Source organism: Haematobia irritans, chromosome 1 (assembly GCF_050003625.1).
Source record: "Haematobia irritans isolate KBUSLIRL chromosome 1, ASM5000362v1, whole genome shotgun sequence".
Classification (NCBI taxonomy): domain Eukaryota; kingdom Metazoa; phylum Arthropoda; class Insecta; order Diptera; family Muscidae; genus Haematobia; species Haematobia irritans.
This window is the reverse complement of record NC_134397.1, coordinates 200044650-200060726: the sequence shown is the minus strand read 5'-3', so window position 1 is coordinate 200060726 and position 16077 is coordinate 200044650. Positions and strand designations below refer to the sequence as shown.

The 16077-nt window shown below is 32.8% G+C and overlaps 1 protein-coding gene across 1 annotated transcript in view; it reads left to right on the top strand.

Moving 5' to 3' along the window:
* Window positions 1-1441: 1441 nt before the first annotated feature.
* The window catches only part of Osi24 (Protein), an 87934-nt gene continuing 73298 nt past the window's right edge, over window positions 1442-16077 (top strand). Inside the window, exon 1 of the mRNA XM_075292554.1 lies at window positions 1442-2634. The gene's annotated coding sequence lies outside the window, so the exon portion shown is untranslated. The remainder of the gene's footprint in view (window positions 2635-16077) is intronic.

Sequence of the window (16077 nt, the reverse complement as noted above, 5' to 3'; positions counted from 1 at the left end):
TATATTCTTGATCAGGGAGAAATTCTAAGACAATATAAGCATGTCCGTCTGTCTGGATGTCTGTTGTAATCACGCTACAGCCTTCACTAATAAAGATATCTTGCTTAATTTTTGCACAAACTCCTTGTTTGTCTCCAAGCAGGTCGAGTTCGAAGATGGGCTATATCGGACCATGTTTTGGTATAGCCCCCATATAAACCGACCGCCCGATTTGGTGTCTTGGGCTTCTATTTAGAAACCGTATTTTTTATTCGATTTGCCTGAAATTGGAAACCTAGAGGTATTTTAGGACCATAAATAAGTGTGTCGAAGATGGGGTGTATCGGTCCGTGGTTTGGTATAGCCCCCATATAGACCGATCTCCCAATTTTACTTCTTGGGCTTCTGGAAACCGAATTTTCAATCCGATTTTCCGGAAATTGGAAGTCTATAGGTATTTTAGGACCAAAAATAGGTGTGCCGAATATGGTGTGTATCGGTCTATGTTTTGCTATAGCCCCCATATAGACCGATCTCCCGATTTTACTTCTTGAGCTTCTAAAAACCTTAGCTTTTATTCAATTTGCCTGAAATTCGAAATCTATAAGTTTTTGAGGACCATAAATAGGTGTTCCGAATAAATGGTGTATCGGTATAGATTTTGATATATCCCCCTTATAAAGCCGCCCTCCGATTTGGGGTCTAAATTCTGTAGGTTTTTCAGAACCACAACTAGGTGTGCTGAATTTTGTGTATAGGTGGACATTTTTGGCATAGCACCCATATAGACTGATTTAACTCTTCGGGCTTTTATAAGTCCTAGTTTTTATCCGATTTGCCTGAAATTGTAACGGATTTAGTTTTTATCGCTCCATTTGGTAAGACCCCAATATAGACCGATTTCACTTCTTGAGGATATAGAAAGCACACTGATCATAAAAGTTGCTTGAACTGAAAGTAAAATTTCCAAATCTATATATTTTAGATTTAAAATCAAGGCGTTATTTAATCATTTCTATATATTCTATACATTATCAAGTAACCCGCTATATATTATCAAGTAACACTATACGACGAAGAGTTTTCAAATGTAACTGTTATATTTGATTCAGTTACGATAGCCCCTAAGTTGTTACAGCAAACTAAAACATGTTTTAGTTTGCTGTAATAATATTGCCATTTAAATAATTATAATATTGCCATTTAAATAATTTATACTGATGGTAACACTGCTTAATGATCTATTCAATAAAGAGCAATTTGCTCTCTTTAACTGAATAGAGAGCGATTTAGTTGTAAACATAAGCTGAGCTCACATTATTAGTGATGCCACTTTGAACACATACACATTCGTCAGCACCCCATATGCTTCATTGTTGGTGGGTATGATGGACTTAAGACTCGGCTTTCTCCAAAATGCAGCTTGAATTAGTTAAGAAATACCATTTACTACAGACGGTTGTAGTAAGCGGAAGATTTTTTTACATAGCCAGAGAAAAAGTGGAAGTGCGTGTTTAGCCGAATTTGTTCGACAATAACGGCGGTGACGACGACTAATACGAAACTGGTTGTAAAAAACCCACAAATCGACCTTCCCAACGGAATCAATAAATTTTTGTTTTTGGCCAATTGTGTTGTGTTTTTTTTTTTTTTTGTCTAAAGTAAATGAGTTTGGTTTAGATGCAGTTGTGCTTCGATGTTAGTGTGTAGTTGGCTAAATTCGTTTCATACCTTTCAAGACCAAAAAATCGATTGGTTTTGGTAGAGATGCTCTAACTTGGTTCATTTGCACCATTGAACGTGCATAATCACGGATCATCTTGGGAAAGTTTCCAAACAAAAGTGGTGGTAAACAAAAGAAATTAAAATAAGAAAAAATATCAAAAAAAAAAAAAACAAATGTGCGTGTTATCATTAAGGTTTCAATTACCTTTGGTTGAATAGTGGTTAATGTGGCTATAAGTGATTGATCAATAACCTTGTATATGCCAACAATATTGAAAATATATAAAAAGATTATTAAAAAATTTGGAAAAAAATATTTTATGTTAATCATAATTATAATACAGAAGAAATTATCTCACCTTCTGTGTATAATTGAATCTAAGAAAGCCGACCATCTAACCTGTTGCCCCAGTGAAAGGAGTGAAAATAAAATTTTCTTAGAAAAAACATCAAAGTAAACCATGCCTTATGGTCCTTACCGGTTTTAACCAGGTAGACACTACCAAATAAGCATCTGTGGCAATTTTACATTACATTCCGCCAGTGCAGGATTCAGCTTTTCTCTCTGTTGACTCTGCTGTCATTGTGTTCACGTTTTATGGCCAAAATTCGAAAAAATACAACAACACCAATAAAAAGTGCAAAAAGTTAACAAAAGCCACACCATTTAATAAAATCTTGTGGCTCTATGGTCTTTTCGTGGCTAAGAGCATAAAGAAACAAAACCAAAGCGAAAAAAATTAACTCCAATCAGTAAACCTTCATCGCCAAGACTACAAAACTCCTCATAACTTTGTTGTTTTTTTTTTTTTTGGATTTCATATTTTGCCAAAAGTTAAGAAGAAGGGCTCTTTCATTCACAGCATCCAATGTGGATATATTTTATGGGCTGTTTTGTTTTTTTTTTTTACTTTGAATGAAAAGTAAAAGGTAAGTTTATGAAAGTGAAATTAATGGGGGGATTTTTGGTGAGGGAGACATTTTAATGCACATAAAAAATAACTTTCCCGTCACCACAATCCTTCAAAAATGTTTTCAAGAATGTTGTAATATTAATACGAATAGCCAACTAACTTTCCATTTCGTTAGATATCACAGTGGTAAGATGCAGATGGGAGCATTTAAAGGCATTTTTTATGAGCATTTCGAGGTAACTTTGATTTCATTTTAATTAATGCTAATTTACATTACATCATGATTTTAGGAGCGAATGAGGAATTTCATAATATGCTCGCCATAAGGTTAGATTAGTCATTACGGTTGTTTCTCATACAGTCAATCATAGGTGGTGAAATGCTCCCTTTTCAATAAGTGCTGGCCGGCACTATGATTAGTTAGAGTTATAGCTCATGAAAATTGTCGTGACTCATGCATAAACCTATGATGTTAACCCTTTCGACCCCGAATTTTTATAGATATCGCTAAAAATTTTTTTTACTTGAAGTCAAATAAGAAACGTCTAGCCAAAATTTCGGTTCGCCACGCCCATTCGTTTAGGCGGTAGAGAATGTTGCCCGTGGGCAATTGTAACTACAAAATAGTTTGTATTGTAATGATAGACGTATTACGTTTTATTGGATTTTTGTTAAGTTTTTTTTTTGTTATTTTACAGTAAATATATACTTAGATGCGCGCGTGAGTAGAATTTCAATCACGCTCAAACACATTCACGAAGAAATATTTATACTCACGCACGCCATGTGGGTACACACAAAAAAAAATTTTCTGATTCAATCACGAAATTAATTGATCCAATTAATTTTTTAATTGAAATGTCTTCAATCACGAAAATGATAGTATCAATCACAGTTTTAATTGGGCATAGAAAAAATTCTTGATTAAAAAATTAATTGATTTCATTACCAAATTTCAATTAATTTTTTAATTGATTCAATTAAAAATTTAATTGATGTTGATTGCAAAACTCAATTAATTTATTAATTAAAAAAAGGAAACTATTTTCAATTACATTCTGAATTGGCTTAGAATTTTTATTTGGATGAACAATTGATTGTTTGAAAAGAAATTTTAATTTAAAATTTAAAAAAAAGTGTTCATCACTTTTTTAACTGACTTACGGCCATTTTCATGTAGTTCCGTTAGGCTTTAACTGTCAGTTAACAGAAAGTAAATTGCAAATATCTTCTGTTCGGTTAACTTTAACTGAAAAACTTTCGTCAGTTAAGTTCCTAATTGGCATATGGAATATAGAGGCAAGATGACAGCTTCGTCCATAATATGGTTTAAAAGTTGGTTAGTTAACGGAACACTAACGGAACTTTATAAAAATGGGAGTTAGTCTTCCGAATTTGATTAAAAGTTAATTGTATCAAATAACTTTTTAATTAAAAATTTTACAAAATTTCAATCATTGACTTAATTAACTTAATGTTTCTATCTTGATTAAAAAGTTAATTGTAACAATTAATTTATTAATTGAAAAAAATTCCAACTTCAATTAACTTTGGATCTTGAAAGTAAATCACGCGTGACTCACGAAAATGTTTTGTTTTTTTTTTTTTTTAACCCATGTCAATTTAATTGGCGGTGTAAAAAAACCAAAGTATTATAAAGCGCCAATATTCGTGCTAATCCACTAGTATGTTGCCAAGAAGTGGCTTCCTCCCTTTTTACGATTCCTTCCAAATTCCCCACTGCACTGCATATATGTTTTCCACATCATCGCCGCATTTCTCGTCACTGGGACATCCGAAATGAAGTTCAAAATTTTTTCAAAATCATTGTTTTTCAAACCTTTTTTCTCCAGGTCTTATGTCCACAAAAAATATGTAATTTTACTACCACAATTGCCCAAAGTTGCCCACAGGCAACTTTTCAATTTTAAAAATTTCTCATCTGTTGTTTTTTGCAATTCTAAGATTTGACTTCCAGAAATATTTTATTTGACATGTACTACAATAGATTTAATAAAAACTTTCAACATTTTAGTTGTAATTTTTGAAAAAAAGTCACATGTATAAAAACCTCTTTTTAAATTCGCAAATATTTTTTTCTTGAGGTACGTGCGTATTAATGAAAAACTTTTTGCTAATTGACAACCAAATTAGCTGATTTTTCATTCAACTTGAAGAAAACACTTGTAGCTTTCGATACCGTTACAGTTTTATGAACAAAAACAAAACCAACGCTGACAGTGAGTCTCAAAACACAAAAAGTTGCCCACAGGCAACCTTAGGGTCGAAAGGGTTAAGGGCTTAACTGACGCCAAATCCTGGCAAATAAAAGGCAACCCTCGTATAGTAAATATGTCTGCAAAACCCAGTAGGAGACGAGATAGCCACTTGGCGTCTTTGCCAATATTGGTGAAGGCAGGCCTTTGAAGCGATCTAGCCATGTTCGACCGTCTGTATGTGCAAACATTTCTGTAATCAAAGTCTAGATTGCAGGTTTAATCCAATCGATTTCCAATTTGACACATGTATTTATTTTGGGTCAGAATAGAACCCTACACTAACAGAAAAAAAAATACATTTTAAAATCGTAAACGTACGGTAACAAATTGAAACGGAAACGTTCACGAAAAAATCAAAACGGAATGTTCACGTTGCCACTTGGTGTTTTTGCCAATATTGGTGAAGGCCGGCCTTTGAGACGATCTATCCATGTTCGTCTGTCTGTCATTTCTGTAATCAAAGTCTAGGTTGCAGGTTTAATCCAATCGATTGTATGTATTTTGGGTCAGAATAGAACCCTACACTAACAGAAAAAATTACGTTTCAAAATCGTGAACGTACGGTAACAAAATGAAACGGAAACGTTCACGGTTTCGTTTTTTTTTTTGAATTTTTTTATAAATTCGTAACCATTACGTTTTCAGATCATGAACGTTGGCGGTTTGTTTTGATAACGCATGGTGTCATTTTATCCTTGTCAGATTGACACCACATGCGTGTTGATTCACTTTCATTAACGAATCGTTGTGAAATGTCCATCATGAACGGCATTTCAACAATTTTCTATAGGTTTAAATGTGCTAAATTTGATTGAAATCGGTATTTCTCCCATATATATCTTTCGTTCAATTTATACTCATATAAGCACAAAGCCAAAGTTTTACTCCGATTTATGAACTGCAATGTGATTCAGTGTACAATATAGTCCGCCCGATTTCCATTCCCGGCGAAGCTCCGTATTGGTATGATCAACACTTAGACGCAAAAGTCCAATTGATTTAGATCCGGGGATTTTGGTGGCAATTGTGCAGTAGAAAGGAAGCCAGGAACTTCCTTCTTAAGCCACTCTTAATTGACGCATGTTGGTTGCAATGGTGCTGAGCACGACTGCGGCAGTAGTTAATAATATTGCAAAAAATTCCTCTCTAACTAAGAGGTACTTAAATTTTCTATAGAAATCAATTTTTGACAACATTTTCTATAGAAATAAAATTTTGAGAACATTTTCTATAGAAATAAAATTTTTAAAAAATTTTCTTTAGAAATACAATTTTGAGAAAATAGAAATAAAATGTTGACAAAATTTTCTATAAAAATAAAATTTTAACAAAATTTTCTATAAAAATAAAATTTTAACAAAATTTTCTATAGAAATAAAATTTTGACAAAATTTTCTATAGAAATAAAATTTAGCAAAAAATTTTCTATAGAAATAAAATTTTCACAAAATTTTCTATAGAAATAAAATTATGACAAAATTTTCTATAGGAATAAAATTTTGACAAAACTTTCTGTAGAAATAAAATTGTGAAAAAAATGTATAGAACTAAAATTTTTAATTTTTTTTTTTTTTTTTTTTTTATTGAAAATCTTTATTTCATTAAAAATATATACAACATTTTTATCGTCTCTGCACCTTAAAGGCTTTTATAGAGACTTATTGGCAACAAAAAACAAATCATATTTTAGAAAATTACGTTAATCAAATTATATATTTAGAAAATTACGTTAATCATATTATGTTGTGTTTATGTACAAACATACCGTAATTTATTTTGTAAGAAATCTTTACGTATACAATTATTTTAAAGAAGTGTTTCTATAGTTTCCAATAGGTACAATTTCATCTTGTTTTTAAAACCTGATATTGTAGCAATATTTTTCAGACTATTTGGTAATTCGTTATATATATGTGGTCCAGCGTATTCAATCTTTTGCTTCGTTAATTCTAGGCGACATCTAGAGGCTATTAAGTTTAAGCGTTGACGAGTGTTACATTGAGTCTGATTGAAATTATTACGGAATGAAATACTTTGATTCCCAATCTTCCTAACACATTTAAACATAAACACTGAGATGCTGTATTTATATATTCCTTTTATCGGAAGTACGGATTTAGCATATTTCTCGAATAGCGTTTTTGTAGAAAAATCCATTGGCAAATTATATACAATTTTTAATGCCTTATTCTGTGCTACTTGAAGAGACTTCAATGATTTGGTTTCCTTATACCCGTAAATTAAAGGTAAGTATACTAAATGGGAGTGAATCAAAGAGAAATAGAGTTGTAGTTTTGTATCCGTAGAGAATTTTGATTTAAATTTACGAAGAACTCCAGTGGCCGCTGCTATCTTGGATCTTATCATATCAATATGATTATCCCAATTCAAATTCGAAGACAAGTTAATTCCGAGATAGTTCACCGAATTAGATTCCCGAATTTGGATACCATCAATAAAAACTGACATCTTTGGTTCATTTCTAGTAGCCTGTGGTCTGAATCTAATGAATTTTGTTTTGTCCGTATTTATTTTCAACTTGTTCAAACGTGCATATTCAAAAATAAATTAAGCATCATATTCAATGTGTTCCTTTAGGCAAATAGTATTTTTATAATTGTACAGAAGACAAATGTCATCAGCAAACATGAAAAGTTTCCCAAAGAAATTTATTTTGCAGATGTCATTAACATATATTAGAAACAGCAAAGGCCCTATAATACTTCCCTGGGGAACTCCGCACTCAACTGGCTTAGTACCACTCCTACATTCACCAACTTTTACATATTGCTTCCTATTATTCAAATAACTTTTAATGAGTTCCACTGATTTGGTCTGAAAACCCAGAAATGGCAATTTTTGAAGCAATATATCGTGATCCACTAAGTCAAACGCTTTACTCAAGTCGAAAAAAACACCAGCTACTCCTGAATTACCTATGTCAAGACCATTACATATATCATTAATCAGAGTAACAACAGCTGCTTCCGTCCCAAAACCTTTGCGAAATCCAAACTGTCTAACAAAAAGAATTTTGTTCGACTCAAGATAGTCCAGTAATTAAATTGATAACATCTTTTCAAAAATTTTGTTCACATTGGGCAGCATAGAAACAGGCCGAAACATTTCAACCCTATGTGTACTACGTATCTTAGGTACAGGAATTATTTCGTGAATTTTTAAACAATCGGGATAAATAGAGGATTCTATAATACAGTTCAATATCCTCGTTAGTAACATTGAAATAAACGTTCTGCGAACGTTTATCATTTTTACAGTAATACCATCGCAACCTGATCCCTTCCCCTTATGCATTGAAGCCACATACAACTCCACAGTTGAAAAATCTACTTTTTGAAACTGAAAAGCTGTACTGTGATAACAGATAGTTCCAAGGTCTTTAAAATTTTCATTATGGTTTGAAGCAATTTCACCGCGTATACTTTGGATGATTTTATGAAAAAAGTTGTTATGGCAAATCGCTTTATTCTCGTCAGAAAATATGGTTTGCCCATTCTCATCTTCAACGTGACATACTCTAGAGGAGGTTCTCCCCAATTCTTTGTTAAGAAATCTCCAAACTTTTTTTGGATCGCCATTACAGGATAATACAGATTCATTGTAATATGATTCTATTAACTTATTCTTGGTATATTTAATGATATGGCCAATTCTTTTAATCTGACCCTTTAAAGATTCATTGTGTTGCTGTTTTCTCCTTCTTCTCAATAATTTGTTCTTAAAATTTATTAAGCCAAGCAATTTCTCATTCATCCAAGGGTTTATATCATATCGAATATCCTGTCGTAAGGTATTATGGCTTTTTAAGCTATCTGATGCTGCATTTTTCAGACATTCTATTAAATTCTCACATCATTCATACTCAAATCCAGTTGTAAGCCGCGATCAATACATTTACCAAATTCTGTGTAGTCTTGGTAATAAATCTTTGTACGTCTTTTGTCATCTCTCCTAGAAACTTTTCTTTTTTTTTAATTTATCGTTTATTTACTTAAATTAAACTTCATTCATATTTGGGCCTCAGCGCCATAAGGGCATTGTAGAGGCATGTGACAACAAATAATATTTCTTACTGTAAACTATTTACAAAGTGAATATAATTTTTGTGTTATATAATTAATTTTATATTAATCTAATAATTCTTTTTATAGCTTGTTACTTAGAAACTCTTTACATGCCTTCTTGAATCTTGAAATAGTACAGATCGACTTTATACATTGTGGTAGCTCATTGTACTTTAAACAACCTGAGTAATCTATTCTTTGTTTGCATTTTTCAAACCTACATCGAGGTACTCTCAGATTTTGTTGATTTCTTGTATTAAAATAGTTTTGATTCTGAACAAATTTAATTGTGTGATGGCCAATATTATTAATAGATTTGTAGATTTGATAGATTTGTAGATTTCATTCCTAATAACGACACATAAATAGTTATGGTCAGTAAAACTATTATCTATGCAATGTACCTCAACACAATGCGCATCCGTAAACGCTCCATAAACACCATCTATAGATGTATCGCTACAAGGCCTTGTTACAAAGTTGTGCAGTCTTTCCATACCATACTCATGGAACAGATTCTCCCACAAACAAACATGAACGATTTCCAAAACTTTCTTCAATCATTGCAAAAAATCTCAGCCGATTACACTTCTGTGATCGGTACAAGTTTACCAATACCAGTGGCTTCCTATTATATATAAGCTCCGGTATCAAGAGACAGATATATTCAACAAATTCTGTGCTTTCCTTCCGTAGGACTTGAAATCTAATTTTGTTTGAAATATATATAGAGGCACCTCCATATCCGTCTCCCCTACAGCAATGGATAGATTCAAACCCATGAATATTATACAATTGTGTACAGTTCTCGCTAAACCACGATTCCTGGATTGCTACAATATCGGGTATTCTTGAAAATCTACTAAGTTCGAACTTGAATTTATTAAATTTTGACAAAGAAGAAACACTCCTGGCATTTACGGACAAAATTTCAAAATAATTTGTATGTAATTTATTAATATAATTATTGTAAAGATTAATATTAGAAAAATAATTATTACTCATAAATTTAATATAATTTTTAAAAATTTATTTATGACAAAGAAATAAAAAGAAAATCAATTTTCCTCCTCCTCTTCATCCTCATTAGAGCTGTGATTATCTGGTAAAATCAACCTGGCTTGTTTCTTCGAATTATTAACTCCAACGGCGTTTGTCAGTAGCTTATCCACATCTTCTTTGGTTTTTATAAGTATAGCATTGCTACGTTCATTCTTCTTCACAAAAACTTTGCTTCCTTTACAAAAGACATACTGAAAACCGACAGATTTTATAGATTGGGCATAGTTTAGTATGTCGAGAGTTTCCTTGGACAAAAAGTCATTTATAAATATATTCTTTGTTTCAGCAACATCTCTCAGTTTCTTTTTGTTGTCCATAAACATTTTCTTGCTTTTTTGATTATTGAATTTAACAACGAGAGACTTATTCGCTTTTGAACTCTGTTTTCCACCAACAAAATACGCATCATTGATATCATTTTCTGTTATCGATGATTCCATTTTCGATGCAATACTTAAAACCACTTTTGTTGCAGATTCTGCGGGCTCTACACCTCTGATAATAACATCATTTTGCACTTTAGAGTCACTCAAAAATTTAACAGCAGATTTTAAATTCATAACTTCTTCTTTTAGGTTATTATTTTCTTTTTCTAAATGTTCAATCTTTTTCTTGTTTGTTTTGATTCCTTTCAACATTTCATCGTATTTCGATGACATGTATTGTATAGATTTTTTTATTTCGTCCAGCTGATCTAGCTGACAAAGCTTTGCTTCAATCGCTGAGAGCTTATTTACAATTGATGGCGCGCACACATGACATTGGAAATCAAGAGAGTCATCATTTACAAGTTTTTCAAATTCTTTTTCATCCAGTTTCGTGCATTGTGGATGATATGTTCTCTCACACGAATCACATTGTATTGAACCATCTCTCTCAAAGATTTCATTTCGGCACTGACCACAATTAATTTTCTTTGTATTAATACTACGACGATTTTTACTGCTCATCTTCATGAATTATCAATGACCACGGTCGCAAATTATACAATGTCAACTTTTGATACACTTGATTTCTCGTATTTATATTTATTTTGAAATAATTTCTTTTTGGTTTGCGGACAAGTACTTTTGCACGTCTGATTGCTTCAGTGTTGCCAACAACACTGATATAGAAATAAAATAATAGCAAAAAATAAGTCTTTCCTCCTAAACGACGTTGTAGGCAACATCGATTTCGTGATTGATCAGGAAAAAAATTCTGTGTAAATACAAAATTTTTAATTGAATCAAATGAAACAATAATTGCAATTTGTGAATGAAATCAATTTATTTTTCTCAAAAAAATATGTTATATTGGTGGTGCACTACTTTTTCCCTGATTGCATTTTCACTCAAGTGATAGTGCCATTTAAAAGTTAGTGCTAATTCATAATATTGTGATGGATACAGACACTAAAAGCTGTGACAGTGTCGTTCATATTTTGCAATCAATTTCGAGAATGTTACACCTTTTTTCCCAATTGACACCATAAGCGTCAATAATAGGACAAGCTCATAAGCAAAACAACATTATCAACAAAAACATCTCAGCAAAAAATACATCAGCCGTAAGAGTTTAGTGGCGCTTTTTGGTATACAATAAAGTAGGCAGTGCATCCACACTGCATGAATCGGTGGCAATAACGTAAACGAGTAATCAAACTAGTTTATGATCATTCGTTTACGTTATTGCAACAATTCATGCAGTATAGATGCATGAAAGGTAGTGCTGTTTTCCTTCACACCAACAATGCTATACTCAAGATTATATATCATTTCTGAGCAATATTTCTATTAAAATGAGCATTTATATCTGCGCTATGTAGAAGCTGCTCTAAATCGGGACATCGCCCACAAAAATCAGCGCTGATTCGGTTGTGTTGTAAGCAGTTGGTACTGCCTCTCTCCCTTACAATCCTGCTGAAATAGTGCTCCATTTTTTGCTGGGATATGTCTATTAAAGAGAGCAACAACCATTTGCTATCAATTGGTTCTTTCACTCTCTCTCCCTCTCTATCTTCATCTTTATTAACTCCATTCTCCTTTCTCTTAAATCCGAATCTTTTAATATATTCACACGAAATTTGTAAATGAATATATGTTTACATGCATTAAAATGAAGATTTGTTGTCCCAGGTATAATATATTCTAACATATGTGTCCCAAACATTTTATACTAATTTATTACCATTATAACTTTGCACTCAAAAAATATTGTTTTAAAAAATTGAGCCCTAAACATATAACTTATTTTTTTGCCTGTGTAGCAAAAATTTACACTGTTTTTTATTATAGTTGATAAAATTGGTAAAATTGATTTTCCATCACTGGTATAAAGAAAAATTTGGGACCACATAGTGTGACATAGAATATACAAAATAATTGGTTATTTTGCTCATCACAATTTCCATGTCAGTATACAATGATGTCTCTCAAACCAATTCCGGCTACATAAGTTTTGTACATATTCCGGTCAGGTGATGACATTGTGACATACTTTCTACACTGATTCATTCCTCAACGAAGAGCTGAATCACATTTTACCTTTTATGCTGTCATACGCATGTTATGTAATAATTCCATATAAATTTAAATTGACTTAATGCTCAACACAAAATCTATTTCAGATTTTAATTCGACAAAACAAAACAGGCACAATGTACTCTGGTATTCAGTTGAAATACCCACAAAATACCTAGCCTCTTAAAACATGCGATATATTTTTTTGTTTCTTTATCTTTCCACAAAAAACCTGTTTATTAATGCCATTTTAACTTGTCAAAGTGAAATGGTCAAGAGGAATATTTTTTTTGCCGCCAGATGGCTGATTGCTTGCCGGTCAGGTGGATTGATGCGTACCTGTGATGCTCCAAAGTAAGAAAAATTCAATTTTATTATATTTGAATCTTCATTGGACTTGTCTGCCAATGCTGTTGGAATAGTCTGATTGCTTTTCTCTCATCAACAAATTTTTTGGTACATTTTTATGACACTTTCTTTCTTCAAAGGCCAAAACTTGGCATAATGTGATATGGCCAAAGAAACAAGAAATAAAATTTAGTCGTTAACTGAAAACGAGAGTGAGAGTGTTTTTTCTGTCCAGCCAATTCGTTTGATTGGAGGCGTAGGTAAATATTTGTTTTTTCCAAAACAAAAAAACGAGCGAAAAAAAGTTGGAAGTAAACAACTCTGAACTACAAGAGATTCCGGTGTTGGTGGTACCGTTGTTTTTGTTTTTCTTATACGCCGTCAAAGTCACACATGCAAAGAGAAATAAGTCATCCATAAGTCATTTGTACATGGGGACTAACGATACTTGACCTACCATCATGACCGCCACAACGGCAAATGTTGACTACACCCACTTTAATTTCTCCATTTCATCAGTTGACAATTTCTTCATTATGATAATGATTTCTCATGAAAGCAACACAGCAATTTTCGGTAAACATACTGGAATTTTACACTGAATAAAAAATTGCCATCAAACCAAAAATTAACGAATGTCATTATATTCTGCGCCACACTGTGGAACAGGGCATTATATGTTAGTGCATATGTCTGCAACACCCCGAAGGAGACGAGATAGACACATGGTGTCTTTGGCAATAATGCTCAGGGTGGGTCCCAGAGTCGATCTAGCCATGTCTGTCTGTCCGCGTAATCAAAGTCTAGGTCGCAGTTTTAGTTTTTGTTTTGGCTCAGAATAGAACCCTATTAATTTTGGAAGAAATCGGTTCAGATTTAGATATAGCTCCCATATATATATTTCGCCGATATGGACTTATATGGCCCCAGAAGCCAGAGTTTTACCCTAATTTGCTTAAAATTTTGCACAAGAAGAACAATTACTACTGTAGTCAAGTGTGCCAAATTTTATTGAAATCGGTTCAGATTTAGATATAGCTCCCATATATATCATTCGCCCGATATGGACTAATACGGTCTCAGAAGCCAGAGTTTTACCCCACTGCTTAGTCGAAAAGTTGTAAAAATGACTCTAATTTTCCTACAATTCTAATACATATATATCGAGCGATAAATCATAAATAAACTTTTGCGAAGTTTCCTTAAATGTTTCAGATTTAAATGTTTCCCATATTTGTTTACTAAAATTGTGTTCCACCCTAGTGCATTAGCCAACTTAAATTTTGAGTCTATAGATTTTGTAAAAGTCTATCAATTTCTGTCCAAATCGAGTGATATTTAAATGTATGTATTTGGGACGAACGATATGGTATCGAAAATTTAGATCTACCAAGTGGTGCAGGGTATAATATTGTCGGCCCCGCCCGACTTTAGACTTTCCTTACTTGTTTAAATATTAAAATGCATAAAAATGGACCCGTATTACTAGTTTTTGCATATAAGTTATTTTTGGTCGCTATAAGTTATTTTGGTCTGTGCATACAGACAAGTTTGGACAAGCAAGCCAATTTTGAAACCACAAGTGATGAACTTCTTCTTATTGCTGAGTGCGTCCCGATAGTGTGTTAGGCATTATGAAAAATAAATAACTTTTGAGCGTTCGCCCGAATCTGACCCATGGCCCTTTGTATCCACTTGGGTCTGTTGTACAACGTTGACATATTGGATTATTGTTTAAAAATATATCAAATAAGTATTAGAAGTTTAGGAAAATTAGAGTCATTTTTACAACTTTTCGACTAAGCAGTGGCGATTTTACAAGGAAAATGTTGGTCGAAATCAGAAAAACATATATATGGGAGATATATCTAAATCAGAACCGATTTCAACCAAATTTGGCACGCATAGTTACAATGCTAATTCTACTCCCTATGCAAAATCTCAACTAAATCGGAGCAAACAAATTGGCCTCTGTGTGCAAATGAGTGTAAATCGGGCGAAAGCTATATATGGGAGCTATATCTAAATCTGAACCGATTTGGCTGATATTTTGCAAGTTTTTCGAGACTCATAAAATATTCGAATGTACGGAATTTGAGGAAGATCGGTTGATATACACACCAATTATGACCAGATCGGTGAAAAATATATATGGCAGCTATATCTAAATCTCAACCGGTTTTTTCTAAAATCAATAGGGATCGTCTTTGAGCCGAAACAGGACCCTATACCAAATTTTAGGACAATCGAACTAAAACTGCGAGCTGTACTTTGCACACAAAAATACATCAACAGACATACAGACGGACATCGCTAAATCGCTAAATTTAGTTCTAAGCCGATCCGTATACTAAAAGGTTGGTCTATGATTACTCCTTCTTGGCGTTACATACAAATACACAAACTTATTATACCCTGTACCACAGTAGTGGTGAAGGGTATAAATATAATGCAAATATTTGTTTAGTAATATCTTTGGGAGTTTGCGTAATCGATATCGTTTATTTTAAAAATTATTCTAATCAGGATATATTTGTATGTTCAGATATACATTAAAAATGTAACCGATTATTTCAAATTTTATGAATTTTTTAAACCGATTTCAACCAAATTTGGTATGTTAATTCTACTCCCTGTGCAAAATTTCACGTAACTTGAAGTAAATTTTTGGCCTCTGGGGCCATAGGAGTGTAAATCGGGCGAAAGCTATATATGGGGCTATATCTAAATCTGAACCGATTTCAACAAAATTCGGTGTGGATATTTATAATGTTAATTGTACTGCCTCTGCAAATTTTCACGTAAATCGGAACAAAGGATTGGCCTCTGAGGACATAGGAGGGTAAATCGGGCGAAAACTATATATGAGAGCTATATCTGAATCTGAACCGATTTGACTGATATTTTGCAACATTTACGAGATTAATAAAATTTTCTATTGTACGAAATTGGAAAAAGATCGGTTGATAAATGCGTAATTTATGACCAGATCGGTTATAAATATATATGACAGTTTTATCTAAATCTGAACCAATTTTCTTCCAAAATCAATAAGGATCGTCTTTGAGCCGAAAAAGGACCCTATGCCAAATTTGCGGACGATCGGACTTAAACTGCGAGCTGGACTTTGCACACAAAAATACATCAACAGAGAGACAGACAGACAGACGGACATCGCTAAATC